Genomic DNA, 18366 nt, shown 5'->3' on the forward strand with positions numbered 1-18366 from the left:
TCCCAGCCAGCTCTTCAGCCCGCAGCTGAAATCCTCCCAGAAGCACTGCACTGGGAAATATTTCCCACACTCGCCTAATTTCCCCATAAAAATGGGAAATGAGACCATCCCAACCCTTGCTGAAGTCGCAGCCTCTCCCTCCTCCTGTAGTGCCTCAGTCCCAGTTTGTGTTGTGAAGAAACTCCCACGGGATTTGTCCTGGGACAGCCGATCCCTGGGAGCTCTGCCTCCCACCCGAGCCCGGGATGAAAGCTGGCGAGGAGAGCAGCACAAAACACAGCACCAAAAAATCTCTGTGATCTGGAAAACTTCCAGCCAAGGAAAAAGCCATTTATCAGACACAGGCCTTTTTGCACGAGAACAAACAGCAGCACTGAGGATCAAGGGCAGCCTGGGCAGAGGCAAAGTGCAAAGACAAGATGGATGGAGGATGGATGGATGGATGGATGGATGGATGGATGGATGGATGGATGGATGGATCCTGGCCACACGGAGGCTGAGCTCAGGGCAGCAGGAGCTCTCAGGGGACACAGCAGCCTCCCAGCCAAGTGTCACCCCCAGGGACACTGCTCTGCCCAGCTCTGGCACAAACCAGGCACAGAGCTGCAATCCCCAGTTTTGTTCCAGCAGTAACCTGGCCCCTCCCTGCAGCCAGACCTCCCCAAAACACTGCACACGGGCTGGGGAGAGCAGGGGCTGCCTGATGGAGCACTCCAGGCATGACTGCAGCACCCAGACCTGCCTCCCACCTTATTGCAACCCTGCTCAGCCCTAAACTCTTGGCAGGGAAGGAGCTGCCAAGATAAGAACCGCGGCCACTTCCTCTGCAGAGAGCAGCAGCACTCGGTGCTGGGGCAGAAAGCCTTGGGGCATCCGGAGGATGCTCTTTCCCAACTCCTGATGAGTGTTTGCCTTTCCTTGGCTCTGCTTCTGCTCATCCTAGGGGTGAGGCAGGGCAGCAGGGACTGGCACAGGGCTCACAGTGACTGCCAGCCCAGCCTGGCTGCACCTCTGGGGCTTTGGGATCACCCGGGGCACGGAGAGGGGAGGGAAGGAGGGAGGGAAAGAGGGAGTTTGCTGCTCTCCTGGGCCCCAGCCAGGGGAGGAATGCTCACTTCCCGGGAGAGGTTTGCCAGCAGCTCCATGAGCAGCAGAGCCCCTGAGCACTGACCCTGGCAGGACGAGAGCTGCCAGGCTGCAGCCCTTCAATCCACAGGAAGAGCAGATTCCACAGGGTCTGGTGGGTTTGTCCCCCTGGGAAAGAGGCCATTATCTCCTGCCAGGCTGGAGTTACTGCACAGCAACATCTCTGCCTTGAAGACATTCAAAGGGCTGCAGCTGGCAAGATGCTCGTGTGCTTGGCACAGCGTTTGATGCTCCACGGATAAGATATTAAAATAACATTTCCAACATGCAGATTTACTGTGTCTGCTCCCTCCTCGCTCCAGCCAGAGCTGTTTAGAACGAGGTTTTATTGATGCTGCCAGACAGGCAGCGCAGAGCTGGAGGAGTCACCTTGCTGCAGGAGGAGTGGGCAGCTCTGTCCCTGCCTGTCTGTCTGTCTGTCCCTGTCAGGAGCTGGCTGTCCCTGCCCCCGGCTCTCCCCAGGGAGGCTCTGGGAAGCAGCACAGTGTAGGAGGAGCTCAGAACCTGCTCAAGGTGATGGCCATGGAGAGCTGGGACAGAGAGCACCTCAGCCAAGGTCAGGGGAGAAGGTGAAATCAGACACTACCTGCAGGATCACATTAAGGGAAGAGCCTTAAAACACATGGCTGGGGAGGAGGAAATCAAACCTGCTCCATGTTTTACCCTCTTTTAAAGGAATTACCATTTAGGTGAATTTCATTTTAACGAAGTGGCTGAAGCATTTCTCTTCTGCTGCTCTAAAAAACTCCATGAACCCAGGAAGTGAGTTTGCTGTTCTTGGGGAACAGTCCTGTGCAATGACACACCGCTGGTTCAACGAGAACATTATCTGGGCTGGCAGCTCGAGGAGGAGGAGAGGAGAACAGAGAGGAGCCGTTTTATTTACATGGAGCTCTGCAAAGAGCTTTCCTGGCTCGCTCTGCCCCTCCACGTCCCTGCTGGCCAATATGACTTTATTAATGTTTACGATATGCCCTACTTCTGAACGCAGCTCTGTCCCGCTGAAAGAATCCATTTGCATTTTTAATGACATTTGGATAAGCCATTTAGTGGATCCCCAGCTCGCCAGGCTCGGGAACCCTCGGCCAAAGCCCAGGGACCACAGAGCCCCGAGCTCCTGCCAGCCCTGGTGTCACCCAGAGCAGCCCTGGCAGCGAGGAGGACATTTCATCCCAATTCTGTGCTGGCACAGCTGGCACAGCTGGCACAGCACCCTCCCCGCCCCAGCCATCGTGCCCAGAGGCAGCTTTACATCCAGTCTATTTTAATAAAGCAATAAAGGGGAAAGCTCCATACATAAGAGACTAAGTGGGACAATAAAAATCTGAGCTCACCCGAAATGTCTCCCAGCTGTTCTGCAGCACTTGAGAGGAACAAAATAGGGCAGATTTCAGAAATACTGAGCTGTGCTTGTGTCTCAGCCAGTCTCTGCAGTTCACACTGGCCTTGCCCCCTGTGTGTCCCCTTTGCTGAGCAGATGAGAAGGGAGGAACCTCAGCTGAGCCCCGAGGAGCTGTCAGCAGAGGGATGAGAGGAAGAGAAGCTTCTGGGAACTCCTTGGAAGTTGCAGCACAGCTCCCCAGCAGCCCCCAGCTGTGTGCCCACCCTCGGCCATGCCAGCCACAAGTTTAATTTTTGGAATAAAAGCCTGATCTTCAGCAGAAGAGACACTCACCCTTTACCTATGCCGTGCTACAGGGCAGGAAAACCAGCTGCAGCAACCAGATCCAAAATTCCACCCCAATTCCCAGCAATCTCCCTAACTGGAGTTTCCCCTTCCCTTTGCAAGGGATCACAGCCCAGCATCCCCACAGCATCCCCAGTGCCTCCCAGCACCTGCAGAGAGCAGGGAATGCTGCAGAGATTAATTTCTTTACATTATTTACATGGAGCTCTGCAAAAAGCTTTCCTGGCTCACTTTGCCCATCCACGTCCCTGCTGGTCAATATGACTTTAATAACTTTTGAACTTTTGAGTTTAGGGCCCCAAAACTGCCCTGAACAGCAGCCTCTTGCATATCCCTGCAGGAAGAATAATGTTCCTGGGAGATTAAAGGCTGCCTGGAATGGTTGGGGTTGAACAGGAAGGCACAAACCCAACACCCAGCACCACCGAGGCAATGCTCCCTGTCCACACTGCCTCCAAAGCTCCCCCAAAGCCTCTCAGAAGTTCTTACAACACAAAGTTCTGTCTGTTTGAAGAGCTTGGGGTGAGAAAACCCCTAAAAGAGGCGCCTGTTGAAGCAGATCCCATTTTAACCCCGTTCACAGTGCCTGTCCCTCACACCTGAGCCCCACTGACTGTCCCCAGGATCCCCCCAGTGCCACTCCTGTCCCCCAGCTGCTGCCCTTCCCTCTCAGCCACACGCCAGCCCCAGCCTCAGCCCGGATTGGCAGCTGCTCGGGGGCGGCTTTGCACGGCTGAGCGCGGCACCCGCTCCTCAGCACATGATCGAGTAATAAATATTTGGAAAGATCTGTTATTTTTACATAAACAGTCACAACACATTGGAGAGGCTGGGGAAAGAGCTGGCTCCTGGCTGCTGAGCGCTGCCCAGGGTCCCTGCTGTCCCCTTGTCCCTGCCCAGCACCCGCAGAGGGATGCTGAGCCCAGGATCTGCTCCTCACTGCTGAGCCTCACTCTGCGTCTCTCCAGCCCCTCTGGAGCCTCACCAAAGCCCTGCTGGAGCACAGCATGACAGCACAGCTCCAGCTCCTCTCCCAGCTCCCTTTCCACACAATCACAGCTGAGGCTGGAAGGGATTTCTGGAGGTCATCTTGTCCAACATCCCTGCTCGAGCAGAGCCACCTGCCCAGGAGCTGTCCAGATGGCTTTTGAGTGTCTCCAAGAAGGGAGACTCCACAACCTGTCCGGGCAACCTGCTCCAGCCCTCTCCTTGCTATGGGACTGCTGGAGCATGGAGAACCTCAGGCTCATTGCCTTCCCCCTGCATCTCCTGGCTGCTCCCATCTCCAGCTGCACCAGCCTGGCAAACCTGCCAAAGCCTCCAGAGCTCCCTCACATCAATTCAGTCCCTCTGCAAATCACTGCCTGCACCACAGGCAGCTTGTCCCGGGAATTCTGGAGCCTGGAGCTAAAGGACAGGAGCAGGCTCAGCCCAGGACTCAAACTCACTTGCAGACACCCTGAGGGAAGCTCCTCTCTGCCCTTCTGGCTCTGGAACATCAAACACCCACCCTAAGGTGCCTCCCCAAAAATTCCTGTTCTGCACCCTGCCAGGATGCTAATCCACAGCAAGGAGCTTCTCAGATAAACCACATTTACATGGCTGCATCTCCTCCTGGGCTGTACGTTTTCCTGCCTTACATCATCCTTCCTCCTTGGGCAGCTCCAGGACCTTCCTCTCCTCCCTGGGCTGTGGCCCAATGTGACACTGCCTGCGTCAGCTCCCTCCCAACCTGGGGCCATTCATAACAATTACCTGCTAATTCTCTTTCATTATCATATTATTTTGGATGGCAAAGGCTGACCCCAGCATATTCAGCTGGTTAATTGAATTACAGCTCCGGATGCTGGAGCTGCCCTGTCCCCTCTCGGTGAGCTGCAGGGACAAAGCTGCAGCTCCAGGGCTTGGAGCAGCTATTGCCACCCTCAGCAGCTTCTGGGCTCCCACAGCAACCTGCCAACCCTCCCATGCCATCATCCCCTCCTGAGAGCATCCCTGTGGATCCCAGCACAGCTCTGGAGAGCTGCAGCCTCGATGGACACCCAGAAATGCCCAAAGTGACATTGGGGTGACTAAACCAGGGCTGGGATGCTGCCCCAGCCTCTTCCTCTCCACGGTGAGTGTTTGCAGACCCTCAGCCCCAGCTCCCTGCCATCCCCCAGCTCCCATCCCGGGATAAAAGGGAAACATTCACTCATCATTTCAGAGCAGCTCTTTGCTGTGAAGCTCTAACTCAACACCAACACTTTTGGCTGCTCTTTCCAGTGCTGCAGTTTCCCCCAGGAGCAGCAGGGATTGGCAGAGCCCTGGGGAGCTCAGGGGGTCAGGAAGGGCTGTGACCCCAACACACCCTGCTTCTCATCCCCACCTGGACAACCCCCTGCCATGGGGGCTCAGAAGGCAGAAAAGGGTTCTCAGGAGCAAGACAGGGCAAGAAAGCTCCACAACCTCTCACAGGGTGGTTCTGAATCTGCAGCTCACCACGTTCACCAAGATAAATTTCAGCTGGGCTGATGTGACTGCAGAACAGTTCCTCTGGAGCTGCTTGCTCCAGGTCCAGGATTTGGCCTACATAAGATGCCATCACTCCTCCAGCAGGCTGCTGACGTCCCTCCAGCGAGGAAGGAACATTCTGGATGGTATTTGTTAGAAAACCCAGATTTTTCTAAAGAAATATCAAGAGCTTTGAGCATCACCTCCATCCTGCAAATTACAGGCTGGTTGAGGCCTCCCCTTCTGTACCTGCCACTGGTGCACCTGACAAAGACAGCAGCCTCTGCACTGGCAATTTTATAGAAAAATATCCCAAATATAAATTGATGCGATATTAGAAGGGAAAATACTCTCTATGGCAACCTGAAAGGTCTTAATTATCCCCGCAGGTGGCAGAACGAGCAGCCCCACACACATGGAGCTGGGAAAGTGGGCTTTTGAGTGGGAAAGGAGGGGAAAATCTCATTCAACCCCTTGAGAGCTCAGGCAGCTCCTTCATTAGGAAAAGACTCTTGAGCTCTCTGCACCACCCCAAAAACTATTGTATTTGTGACTTCCAATCCATGTGAGTGTCGGAACTAGCGGGGAGAAGGAATCAAGGGAGGTTTCCAACTCCAGAAATCCCGTTCCCCTAGCAACAGCAGCCCTGCTCTGGCACTCGGGATGGGAATGCCGTGGGATGGGAGAGCAGAGCAGAGTCTGCCTGAGCACAGCACAGGGACACGGGGAGCCCTGCAGGGCAGCAGCACAGCCAGCCTGGGGCATGGGGTGCACCAGAAATCACTGACTCCCAGAGTGGTTTGGGGTGGAGGAACCTCAAAGCTCATGCAGTGCCACCCCAAGGACACCTTCCACTGTCCCAGGCTGCTCCAAGCCCTGTCCAGCCTGGCCTTGGACACTGCCAGGGATCCAGGGGCAGCCACAGCTTCTCTGGGCACCCTGTGCCAGGGCCTCAGCACTTCACAGGGAAGGATTTCTTCCCAATGTCTAACCTAAATCTCAGTTTGAAACTGTTCCCCCTTGTTCCATCACTATCTGTCCATGGAGAAGTCTCCAACACAAAACATATCCCAGTCTTGCAGGAATTCCAGTGCACAAACAGCTGGTTTTTAAAGATGTGCTCTGATGGCTTAGAACAAACAGAGGAGCCAGTGGCATCTGCAGGGAGGAGAAGGTGTTTAACCACCACTGAAACAGTAATTGTCTCCAGGGAAAAAGCATCCAGGTGGGCACACACAGCCTGGGAGTTACTGCTGTACGAATATTTCCTTTGGAAATCATCAACTCTCCAGTGAATTCCTGCCCAGCTGGTAAGACAGTGCTTAGACATCATTATTTCTACAAATACAACAACCAGGAAAAAAAAAAAGACAACCCAAAACAAAAAGACAATAATCTATCTTCACCAGAATCAGCCTGAAGTCAACTTCCAGGAAAAATTTGCTGAGTAACTCTGAAGCAGAGAAAGCTCCTTTTCAGTTCTTCCCTGTGAGGTGGTCAGGCCCTGGCACAGGGTGCCCAGAGAAGCTGTGGTGCCCCTGGATCCCTGGCAGTGCCCAAGGCCAGGCTGGACAGGGCTTGGAGCAGCCTGGGACAGTGGAAGGTGTCCCTGCCATGGTAGGGGTGGCACTGGGTGGGATTTCAGGTCCTTCCAAGCCAAACCATTCCATGCCTTGGTAGCTTTCCTTCCCCCAGCACTCCTGCTCCTTGCCAGTGTCTTCCACACCATGGTGGATGGAGTTGAGAAAGATCCAGAGTTTGTGTCATAAAGGGTTGGGCACATCTGAGTGCAAAGAGACAGGAACACAGTTCTGCTGAGCTCTGCAGAGGAACACCTCAGAAGAACAACACCTCACATCCACCTTCAGCTGCCAACAGGGCCACTGAAACCCGCCTGGGAGGAGCAGTGCTAGCAGATCCTGGACTCCAGGCTCCTGCAGAAGCAGGGGAGTGCAGCCAGCCCAGCACACCAGGCAGGGGAGAAGCAGCAGAGCTGGAGAGCTCCAGGCAGTTTGGTGATGCTGGTTTGGGAAAGCTCTGCCCCTCCCCTGCAGGCATCAGCAACATCAGCACAGCACCCAGAGAGGAGCTCCTTGGGCAGGAGCAGAGCGTGCTGAGGGCAGCCTGGCTCTGCCTGTCCATCTCTGCCATCTCACAGCTCAGCACCAGCACAGCCTGCCTGGGTTCACCCACTGACACACTGCTCATCCCAGGAAACCTCTGAACCACCATCTCCATGAAATCACCTCAAAGCCCTGAACCTCCACCTCCACGAAATCCAGGCTCTCCCCTCAAATCCCTGAACCTCCATCACCATGAAATCCAGGCTTCCACTTCAAAGCCCTGAACCTCCATCTCTCAAAATCTGAGCTCCCACCTCAAATCCCTGAACCTCCATCTCCATGCAATCACTCAAAGCTGGCCTCAGGGCTGCTGCTTCACATCAATCCCAGACCACGCTGAGCAGATCAGGGGAGCTCCTCCTGCACACCCCCACACTTTTCCATCAGAAAAAACCTCCCACAAATTTTATTATCGGCTTCTAGTAACAAGTCTGGAGCAAGGAATTCTTGAGGCAGAGGCTGGGGGTTGAGCCCTGCTCCCACCCCTTCCCGTGGCACCCAAGGGAAGCGTCCCCAGCGCTGTCACCCCCGCTCAGCAGGTTCACCACAGCCCTGCATCCTCCAGCACACCGAGAGGCAGGCGGATCATTGTCTCATCAAGGGAAAGACGGACCGAGTCAAAACAGAGCAGGATTCCTTTTCAAGGGCCCCCCGGCGGGGAGGGTGCTGGTGCAGCTGCGGGGATGACAGAACCGGGCGGTGTCCCCAGGGACACAGCTCACACAGCTCCTGGCCCACTCGGTACAGAAGTGGGAGAGCAATTAGGAGGAACAGCAACGAGCTGCTCCCCCTTCCAGCCTTCCCACTCACTCACTCCCTCCACGGTGCTGCAGTGCTGGGGATGGCCCCACACACATCCCAGCACAGCAGACCCTCCAGCCAACCCCCCAGCTGGAAGGATTTGGTCCTTTGGGTGTTGTGAGATGACCAGGAAGCCTTCTGCACCAAAGGCTTCCTGAGGGTGCAGAAGGCTCTTGGCACCCTGTATGTGACCAGCAGCACAGCCACTGCTCTGCCCCAAAATCTCCTTGGAGCACAGACCAGCAGCACCTGCCCAGGACTGTCACACCACAGAACTGGTGCTCAAACCCCACCAGACACGAAACAAGACAAGTTCAGGCTGGGTAGTGAGAACCTCCCTGCGACAGAAATAGCTTTGGGGAAGTGATAGCACAGACAATGCTCCAGGGCACACTCGGGGACTTCTCGGGGCACAGCCTGGCACTGCTCAGCTGCTGCACCTTCCTGCTCTCCCACGGCAGCACCAGCAGAGCTCCAGGGGCTCAGAGCCCACAGCCTCACTGAGCACAGGGCTGCAGGACAGCCAGGGGAAAGCTGAAGTTGTTTTGCTGCATCTCCTGCACCTCCCAGCCAGTGTTGGTGCTCTGAGTGCAGCCTGACCCCAGGGTTCCCCAAACCAAGCCCCCAGCACAGCCTGCCCCACCAGGCTCTGCCATCTTCCCTGCTTTGGAGTCCTGTTCCTCTGCCTCGACATGAAGTCATGTGTTGAAGTTATCTGAGAGCTGGAAGTGAGTCAGCATGGCCTAAGAATGAGACTGATTATAACTACTCATTCAAGCAAACATGTTCCACCCAACCAGGACCCCAGACAGCCACCAGTGGGGTGCAGGACACAATCCCAGAGTCTGGCTCCCATCCCCTGCAGCAGGTTGCATCAGGAAGGAGTCCCTTCATGAGGCAGAATCAGGGCTGTGCTCCTCAGCAGACACAGGTGGACTTGGAGGAGCTTTCCTTCAGCCTGGTGACTGCAGAAGTCACAGTGCAGCTGGGGAACACCTGAAGCCAAGGGGTGGTGGGACACTCTGGTGACCTGGAGGCAGCGAGTGAAACCAGCAGCAGAACCGAGCTGGATTCACCTCCAGGAGGAGCAGGTCAGGCAAACACCTCCCTGCCTCCCACAGAGCTTATCCTCCCCTTTTGTTTTCCTGGGATAAGAGCAGAATTTCCTGACCGAGACTAAAGGACCTCAAGGTTAAACAGGGATCTGAGTATTCCACAGATCCTCAGTATTCCACAGATCCAAAAGCAGTGCCTTAACCAGCTCTGAGCACTCCCAGGGACTGGGCAGGACCTAAGCATTTCCACCTGCAGGGTGATTCCCACAGGGACAGAGCTGGAGAGCTGGAAGAGGAGAGTGTGTTGCTGTAAGGTTTGTGGGAATTCCATGGGCACAGCTGAAACGGGGCTGCCTTGGTCCTCCTGGGCCAGACAAATACAGCAGGGACCATGGACACAGAGCAGTGGGGCTGGAAAACTCTCTGAGCCCGCCCCAGACACCAAATCCACCTGCTCTGGAGCATGGCAGAGCAAAAGCATTTTAATCACTGCCTTGCATGACTAAAAAGCATTTAGTCAAACCCTCTCTGCTGCCGAGAGCATGTCCTTTATGCAGCTGAGATGGAAAATGAGCATGAAACCAAGCCCAGAGCGTGCAGGGAGGGCAGCAGAGCCCAGCTGGGCAGTCCTGGGTGGGCAGTGATGCCCCCTGAACCAGTGACAGACCCATCCTCATGGGGAGAAGAGACTTACAACAGCTCTGGAGCAGTTTTTGGCACTAAAGCACAGAGATGCTGAGCGCTTTGTCCCTTGTCACCCTCCCAACCAAGTCAGACAACGCAGATCCGAGCCCCTCTCACGGATTTATTATTTAATATCAGTGTGTAACCAGAGCTGCCTCATGCTAACAAACTCTGACAGGAGATAAGTAACCATCCAGCCACGAGCACTGCGAGAATCACACCAGACAATTAAACAGCCCTTCCAAAAATAGCCTACCTGACCTGCTACCACTCCTGACTATCAATCCAGCTCTCCCTGCAGAGAAGCTGCTACAGTTGAGTCAAACCTGAAAATACTCCCCCAAAATAGAGCCGAACCAGTGCCATGTCTGTAAGCAATCCTCCCCTTCCTCAATTTAGATTGCTCAGGAACCTTCACAGAGAGAAAAATCACTACGTGTCAGGCAGAGCAGAGGCAGATATTGATGGCAAACACGGCAGCAGTGGGGGAAGGCTGCAAGCCCAGGGTGCAGCCAGCTGGGGTGGCACAGCGACAGGGAGCTGACAGGGATGGGGACACCGGGTGGGGAGCTCAGGTAGGAAATTCAGAGTCTGGAGCCTTCAGAGGTCACTGGTTGGTGTTTTCCATGATCTGCAGTGCATGGGAATGCTGTGCCTGTGCAGGCAAAGGGCTCTGCCTGCACCCCGTGGGGCTTCCAGGACCCCCCTGTGCCTCCCCCAGGCTTTGCTGATTCCCAGCCCCTTTACAGAGCCCTGTTTCACACCAAGGAGCTGCTGAGGACGAGGAGGGTTCTGTGCCTGAGCTCTCCCACCTCAGGTTTTGTAACCCCAAACCTGCACACAGCCACACCATTTGCTATGGAAATGGGAGAAGGTTGTGCCTGAGGAATCACAAAGGGTTTGGGTTGGAAAGGACCTGTAGGACCATCCTGTGCCACCCCCTGCCATGGTGACCAGGCTGCTCCAAGCTCCATCCAGGCTGGCTCTGCACACCTCCAGGAAGGACCTGGCAGTGCCATGTGAAGGCAGCACATGCTCATCCAGGCTGGCACCGCCTGCTGCGAGCAGCATTCCTGTGGGAGGGCAGGGCATTCCATCACAGTCAGCTAACCACGCAGGGAAAGTTTCTCAGTGGGTATGGTGACACCAGGGAGGCTGGATGTCACCTCCCCCAGACACACAGCTGAGTTACCCCATGCCCTGGCAGAGCAGGCTTCCCCATCAGTCACAGAGATGCAAATAAACTCTGAATAAATGACCCTTTCTCCCACATCACACAAGGACCTGAGATGCACCCTTTGATTCTCCATTTAACCCTTTTCAAAGGCTGTATAATTTTCATTCCTCTGCCAGTGAAAGTCACTCACAGGAAGTTACTGCATGATTTCCGTGTTACTTCAGCACAGCCCTGCTTACAAAACCTCACACTGAAAGCTCCACAATGCACCCCAGGAAGGTGCTGAGGCCACTAGGATTGTCCTGCCACGATGTGCCACCTCCTGTCCAGCTCCCCGGGGTGTTGGGGGACAGCAGAGCTGGTTCCCAAAGGACACAATGTGGCAGCAGCAGAGGCTCTGCTGGACACGAGCAGCATCCTTGTCAGGGAGTTCCACAGGGAGCAGGGTAATGACCCAGGCTGTCCTTCCCCTCCAAAAACAGCTCTGGGGCAGTGCTGAGCTGGAGAGCACAGCTGAGCTCTGCTCCTGGCAGGGGACACAGCAAGGGACAGTCCTGGCATCACAGAGGCCACAGGCTCCTGCCAGAGCTCACCATCACTGAGTACAAACCTGGATTTTCTTGTCTAACTCCACCATTGGATCCAGCTGTTCCCACACTGCCCTGCTCACTGCCCCTGGCACTCATCTTCTCCAGCAGCTCCTTCCCCACAGCACCCCAGAGGGAAGGAGCTGCTCACTGCACACCCCAACAGCTCCAACAGCAGAGGAAAAGCAGGTTTTTACGCAGGACATCCCAAACTGCTGCTTTTCCAAGCCATTTCAGCACAGGTTTGTTGAGTCTCCCTGGATCAGCAGCAGCTCCAGTGCTCCCAGCTGGCTGTGAGCAGCACAGCTCTGGCTCCTGGCACTGTGCTGAGCCACAAGGTGATGCTGAGCCACAAACCCTCACAATTAAGCTGCTCGTTTCAGTGCAATGGCTTGGCAGGGCCTGGGCAGCCAGTAAAACCTGAGCAGGACAAGACCTGAATGTGCAACAGCCCGATCAAAGGAACAGCTGTCCTGACAGGCAGCCACCTCCCACGGCCACTGCAGAGCAATTAGAGGAGCCCAACAGTCCCTGCAGGGGAGGAAGATGAGATTCAAGCTCTTTATTAGACATCCATCGGCCCTGGCTCATTACAGGGAAAGGACATCAAAAGCAAAGGCCAGTAAACTGGCCTGGAAGGTGAGCAGCAGCATCCACAGACACCTGTGGTACCCAAACACCAGCAGATCCCAGAGCTCCACCACTCCCAGGAGCACTGCTGCTCTCCAGGGTCACACAGCTGCCCCAGAAATTCTGTGTCTCAAACCAAGTGCTCGACCCCAGCTCTCCCAAAAGTTCAGTTCTAGCCTTGTGACCAATGGAGGGATGGTGAGAGCTCCCCAAAATCTGTGGGATGTCCCAAGAGCAGGAGATGATGGTCCTGGTTGTGCCCATCCCAACCCAGGTGGGCCAAGCCAGCAGCACCTCCGGTCTGGCTCCAGCCCACGAGCATTTCTGTTTCCTAAATTGTCGTTCCTAAAGCCAAAAGCTTTAGCACCCCGTGCAAGTCAGCAGGGAGCTGCAAGCTATTATTTTAGGAGTCTCCATATGGACCCATTGCAGCATCTTGCTGCTCTAATTTAGGGCACAGGCTGACGGGGAGGGGATGCTGCTGCCACCCCCGGGGGATGTTGGACTTGGAGCACCTTCCAGTCCCTAAAGGGGTTCCAAGGGAGCTGAGGTGCTCCTGGATCCCTGGAAGTGTCCAAGGCCAGGCTGGATGGGGTTTGGAGCAGCCTGGGACAGTGGGAGCTGTCCCTGCCATGGCAGAGGTGGCACTGGGTGAGCTGTAAGGTCTTTCCACCCCAACCAGCAGCACCACCCAACTGGTCCCATGGAGCTTCCCATGGGAAGCAGGGCAGCCCAGGCTGGGAGCTCTTTGCTTCCCCTTGCAGGAGGGACCAGATGGGCCACGTTATTTTGAACCCTCAAAGTGCTGACACAACACTGCTCCCTCACATGACTTTCCTCTTGCTTTTTAAAGAAGTTTTCTTGTTTCGCTCTGACACAGTGGAAGTAGAATTACAGCCAAAGCAGGAGTGATAAGGGAAGAAGTTGCTGCAGAGCCTGAGGCACCTGATCCAGGGATGAGATAAGTGACCAGGCCCCACAGCGAGGAAGGGGCCCCAGTGCTGGGGATGCAGGGCAGCCTCTCCACCCCCAGCAGGAAAGGTTTGCTGCCTCCAAACCCCACAGAGCAGGAAGAGGTCCTGCAAAGGGCGAGATAAAATTCTGGAGCTGGTTGCCTATGGAGAACGATGGAGAAGGCTGCAAAGTCCAGCCTGGGGCAGAGGATGGGGACAGCACAGAGCTACAAGGTCCTGGCTGCAGGGAGGGTTGGAGGTTGTGCCTCTTCCAGGACCTTCCCACACTGGTGCTGCTTGCAACCCCAACAAAGCAGCAACAGCAGAGCAAACCATGGCCAGGGGGATCCTCACTTGTTCTGCTGCCCCACAGCCCCTGGGTGGGCTAAGCAGAGTCACAGGGGGAGGTTCCCTTTGGTGGCCCTGCAGTGAAGCACCCAAAGCCACCAGCAGGTACCCACTGCAGCCACTATTCCATCACAAGAGTCCCAGCCGTATAATTTCTGCAATTAAAAAGGGAGTTCTTCTGCTGCGAGTTAAAATAGAAGTTTTTGTCACAAATTACCAGCTTTCACTCCCCTCATACCTGAGCTTAAACTGAAACTTAAATGGAAATTTACAGGAGAATGAGAAAGTGAGTCAGCCTGCCCTTCCCAACAGGCATTTATTTTCATCCTCTCGGACTCAGTTAATAGTAACAGCAGAGAAATTAAGATTATTCCAAATTTACAAAGCCCAGAAGAGGGAAGGTGGTTTTGGAGGGAACTCCACTGCACCAGGGACCATTGGCAGCACTGGGATTTGCTCCTGTCCCCATCCCAGCATAGATACAGGGATCCCTCCTGCTCTGGGGGACCTGTCCCCATGGCTGGAGGTGTCACAGTGCATTGTGTCACCCATGTCATCCCACTTCTCACACCACCCTGGGGAAACAGCTAAAATGACCTAAAAGATAAATCTCTTGCCTCAACCTCTTGGGCCAAACCTCAGCCAGCTGAAAGCAGAGGGACTTTACCTCCTAAAGTGTGGCCCAGAGGCCAAAACAGCTGGGAATTTCCAGCTCTTATCTGGGAAAGGAATAGCCTGTGACACCTCAGCCTCACCTCGTGGGCAGCACTGAGGCACAGGCTGGGCAGGTTTGCTCTCATTTTCCATTTGTGCAAGCTGGCAACACACGAGACACCCAGAAAGCATCCAAAACACATCTCAAAGTGCTCAGAACAAATTTCAAACACCTCGTTCTCCAGCAGCAGCAGCAGCAGAGCTGAGGTTCAGCAGATGCACTGCAAAGCTTCCTGCCCCCCTACATGTCTCCTGGGCATTCAGGTCAGCAGAGGGGCTGCTGGTGGAGCAGAAAAATCCTGTTAGGTATGTAATTAGGGAGAATTGAATTCTGCTCCAAGGTGGAGAGACAGAAGCCATTTGTCATGCAGCATTCGCTGACAGGACATGTCCACAGCCCAGCCCTGCCTCCCTCCCTGCACTGCCAGAGCCACAACAAAGGAATTCAAACCCAAGGTGTTTGGGACCAACACAGACATTCACCCAGCTGCACGGAGGGAAGGAATCTGAACTGTAGTTTGAAGTTATTTTAGAAAAATTCTCTACAAGGGCTCAGCACCAGACCAAAATGCAAATCACCATCATGGCTTCCTGAGCAAATGAGCTATTGCTGCATTTTTTCCAGTCCGGCAGCATCTTGCTCTGAAGATCTAATAGCAGCCCTACTGAGCAGCAGCTAATTAAAGCCTTTCCTCCTGCCAAAACCCCAGATTTAGTCTCTAAATGACCCAGTAAGTGAGACTTTTTCCACCTCAGAAGCCCTGGGAGACACCAGGTCGGCAGCTGTGCCCTTGTCACCGCTGTGGCTGTGCCCTGCCTGCCAGCGGCAGAGCACCACGGGCTGCTGCTGCTGCTCCTCACTGAGGATGAGCTCAGAGTCACCTCTCCAAGCAGCATCCCACCCTCTGCACCTTCTCCCCAAGCCTGGGGAAGGCTGTGGGGAGCAGCAGCTCTCCCAGTGCTGAGCTCACTGCCAGCACAGCTCAGCCACAGCTCACTGTGGGGCAGCTCTGAAGGTGGCCAATCCCAAAACCCTGCCACTGCCTGCACAGCTCTGCTCTCCTGCCCCTTCCCCAGCTGTCCCCACCCCTCAGCAGCCCCCAGACCCTGTCCCCAGCTGAGGTGCATCCCTCAGCCTGCCCCACACACGGAGGATGAGCAGCAGCCCCAGCAGAGCTGGTGGTGAAGCCTCAAGTTGGCTGTTCCAGCACAGAGTTTGTCTTCCAGCCACCAGGCTGTCCAGGTCCAGGCTGTCCCCTGCAGCCAAGAGATGGCATCAAAGAGGTGACACAAAGGCTTCTGGGACAGGGCTGTGCCACCCTCCAAGGAGGACAGAACAGCATGAGCTGCCATGTCATGCGCATGGAGATATGATGTCCAAGGCAGGGAAAACTCTGCCACAAAGGTCAGTTTGTCCCACTCAGGCCTCACACACAGACCCACAAGCCTCCTTCCCAGAAGATTCTGGCCCTGAGGCTCCTCTCCATCAAAGACAAGCGAGCAAGACAAATTTGGAAATTAATGGACTGAGCGATTGGAGACATTCCTTAGATGCTTGATCACACAAATGTGAACTAGGCCAGTTTTAGAGCCATTCCTGGGGCAGAAAGCAGCAGAATCTTCCCGTGATAGGCTGGGGAGGAAACACACAGGTCCTGCTCAGCCTTTCTTTCCCTTGCCCACAGGGATGTCCCTCTTGGCAGCTCTGCCATCCTCAGAAAGCCCCTGGCAATTACAGCTGTTGCATCAAAGGACACTTGGCTCCCATCAGACCCCCAAAATGCAAGTTCTTCCATCCAGCTCTTCAGGAACCAAGGGAGCATGGAGCTGTTGATCCCTCCCCCATCAAGGCCCATACAAAAGCAGGGGCAGACAAACACAAACCTCTCCCCAAGCCCTTCTCCATCATCACGACCAAGCAAAGCCACCTGCGCAGCAAAAATGGTGTTGAGCCATGGAAAGTTATAAATAACCATAAATTTGGGGGATTCTTCCCAGCTGTGCATAAATCTTCTGGGAGACAGAACTCAGGCTAACTGTTGTTTTCCTGAGCAATAGCAACTGCTGGGGACAGAGGGACTCTGGCACTGGCATGGCATGGCACAGCATGGCACACCTCCTGCACGATGGGGACAGAGCAGCTGTCCCAGCCAGCAGGGACACAGATGCACCACTTCTGGCCCTCAGGCAGCTTTCCACCCTCCTGGCTACTCTCAGTTAAGGCCAAGCTATGGATTATTGCCAAGGATTCTTCCCTCAGCCAAGCTCGAGTTGAGGTATTTAAGTGCAACGAACGCAGAGGAAGAAAAGCCCTAACCCCAAATCACTGTCTCCTGGTTCAGACACACCATGAGGAGCCTTGACAAGCAGCAGCATTCTGCTTACACGGCAAGGGCTGAGCTGTGCTGCACCCAGCTCTGAATCAGCCTCGCCACAGCAGCGCGCTGGGAAAGGCTCTGGAGCTGGAGACACAGTAAATAATGACTTTGCACTGCGTCAGGAGCTAATCCACTCAGTGATGCAAATGAAATTCGTGGGCCACTTCCCCCTCACTGGGGCTCCTGGGTGATATTATAAAACAATCCTCGCTCCCAGCCTGACTTCATGGCGATGTCACCGCGGCTGCAGGAAGCCGTGCAGGGGAGCCAGGGCGACTTTCACTCCTCTTCACCACCTCACTCTCTCATTCTTCTGCTATAATTGGAAATCATGAAAATGCATTTGTTCATGTGCTCCCGGTGTCAGCTGTTGAGTGCTCTCTGCTCAGACCATGGGAATGAAGGTGTTTCGCTGTTCCCCCCAAAGGTGAAGCTATTCCTGTTGCATCCTTTCTCATGGCAACAAAAGGCAGGGAGGAATCCACCAGCAGGATCAGCTGGAACACTCTGGCAACACAGCGTGAGGAAGAGGAAGAACAGCTGAAGGCTGAGATTTAGACATCTGAATCTTTTTTAGCTTCCCTGCTGCTGACTAAATATCAAATGTAGGAAGACGAGAGCAGAACTACAAGAGACTGAAGATTTTAAACATGGAATCAGAGAATCCTGGAATAGTTTGGACCTTAAAGCCCATTCAGTGCCACTCCTGCCATGGACAGGGACACCTTCCATCATCCCAGAGTGCTCCATGCCCCATCCAACCTGGCCTTGGGAACTCCAGGGGCTCCAGCATCTCCATGGCTTTCTCTGGACTCATTCCAACAGATCCATGTCCTCAGACCTGAGCCTTTCTGACAGCACAGCCAGAGCCACAGAGCACACAGCTCTGGCTCCACACCAGGATCGCCCTGCACAGACACCACCATCCCCCATTCCTCCAACTGCATCCCCAAAAACCAAGCGACTCATTTCCTGCTTAGAGCTGGAAAGCTTCCCTTGCTCAAAGACTGAGCTGGGGAGGGAGCTCCCACCCGAACAGGGAAGCTCACAGACTGACTCTTTGGAAAAACCCAGATTTAAGTAGATGCAAAAAAGCCAATTTTCAGCGAGCTGTGCCATAACAAGCCTCAAGTTTTCAAATCCAGTAACTTCCATGTACTGGAGCTTATTAATATTGGATTTTTTGGCAGGCACTGCCTTGTCCAGCTCGGATTAGAAGCAAGTATATTCTGCTTGTCAGATTTAAACAAGATGTATAAATCTGGCACAAAAGCAAGACCAAATATGGAAGCAAATTATTTAAATTGACAAGATGTAGCTCACAAGCATTAAGCCCTCAGCAGTCAGAGCCCATCAGCTGGGCAGGAAGGCTCCTGCTTTGGGCCACACGAGTTAAATCCTGACAGCAAGAGGCTAACGAGGTTACCCACCCAAACATTTCTGATTCCACTACCAGCCTGGATTGGAAATTTCCCTTTTTTCACACGATGGGAAGAGCAGGTTGGCTATAAACAGCTAAGGGAGTCAGCCCAAAATCCCTCAAAAGCAAACAGCTTGAGCAGAGCCATAGCAGTGCCTGAGGTCAGTGCC

The 18366-nt window shown here is 54.4% G+C and overlaps 1 protein-coding gene across 10 annotated transcripts in view; it reads right to left on the reverse strand.

Annotated features, from left to right (window-relative positions):
* PRKCB (protein kinase C beta) overlaps positions 1 to 18366 on the reverse strand; it is a 92077-nt gene that overhangs the window by 65503 nt on the left and 8208 nt on the right. The gene's annotated exons all lie outside the window — the stretch shown is intronic.

The sequence above is a fragment of the Lichenostomus cassidix genome, chromosome 14 (genome assembly GCF_008360975.1).
Source record: "Lichenostomus cassidix isolate B80296 chromosome 14, HeHo_3.0, whole genome shotgun sequence".
NCBI lineage: Eukaryota > Metazoa > Chordata > Aves > Passeriformes > Meliphagidae > Lichenostomus > Lichenostomus cassidix.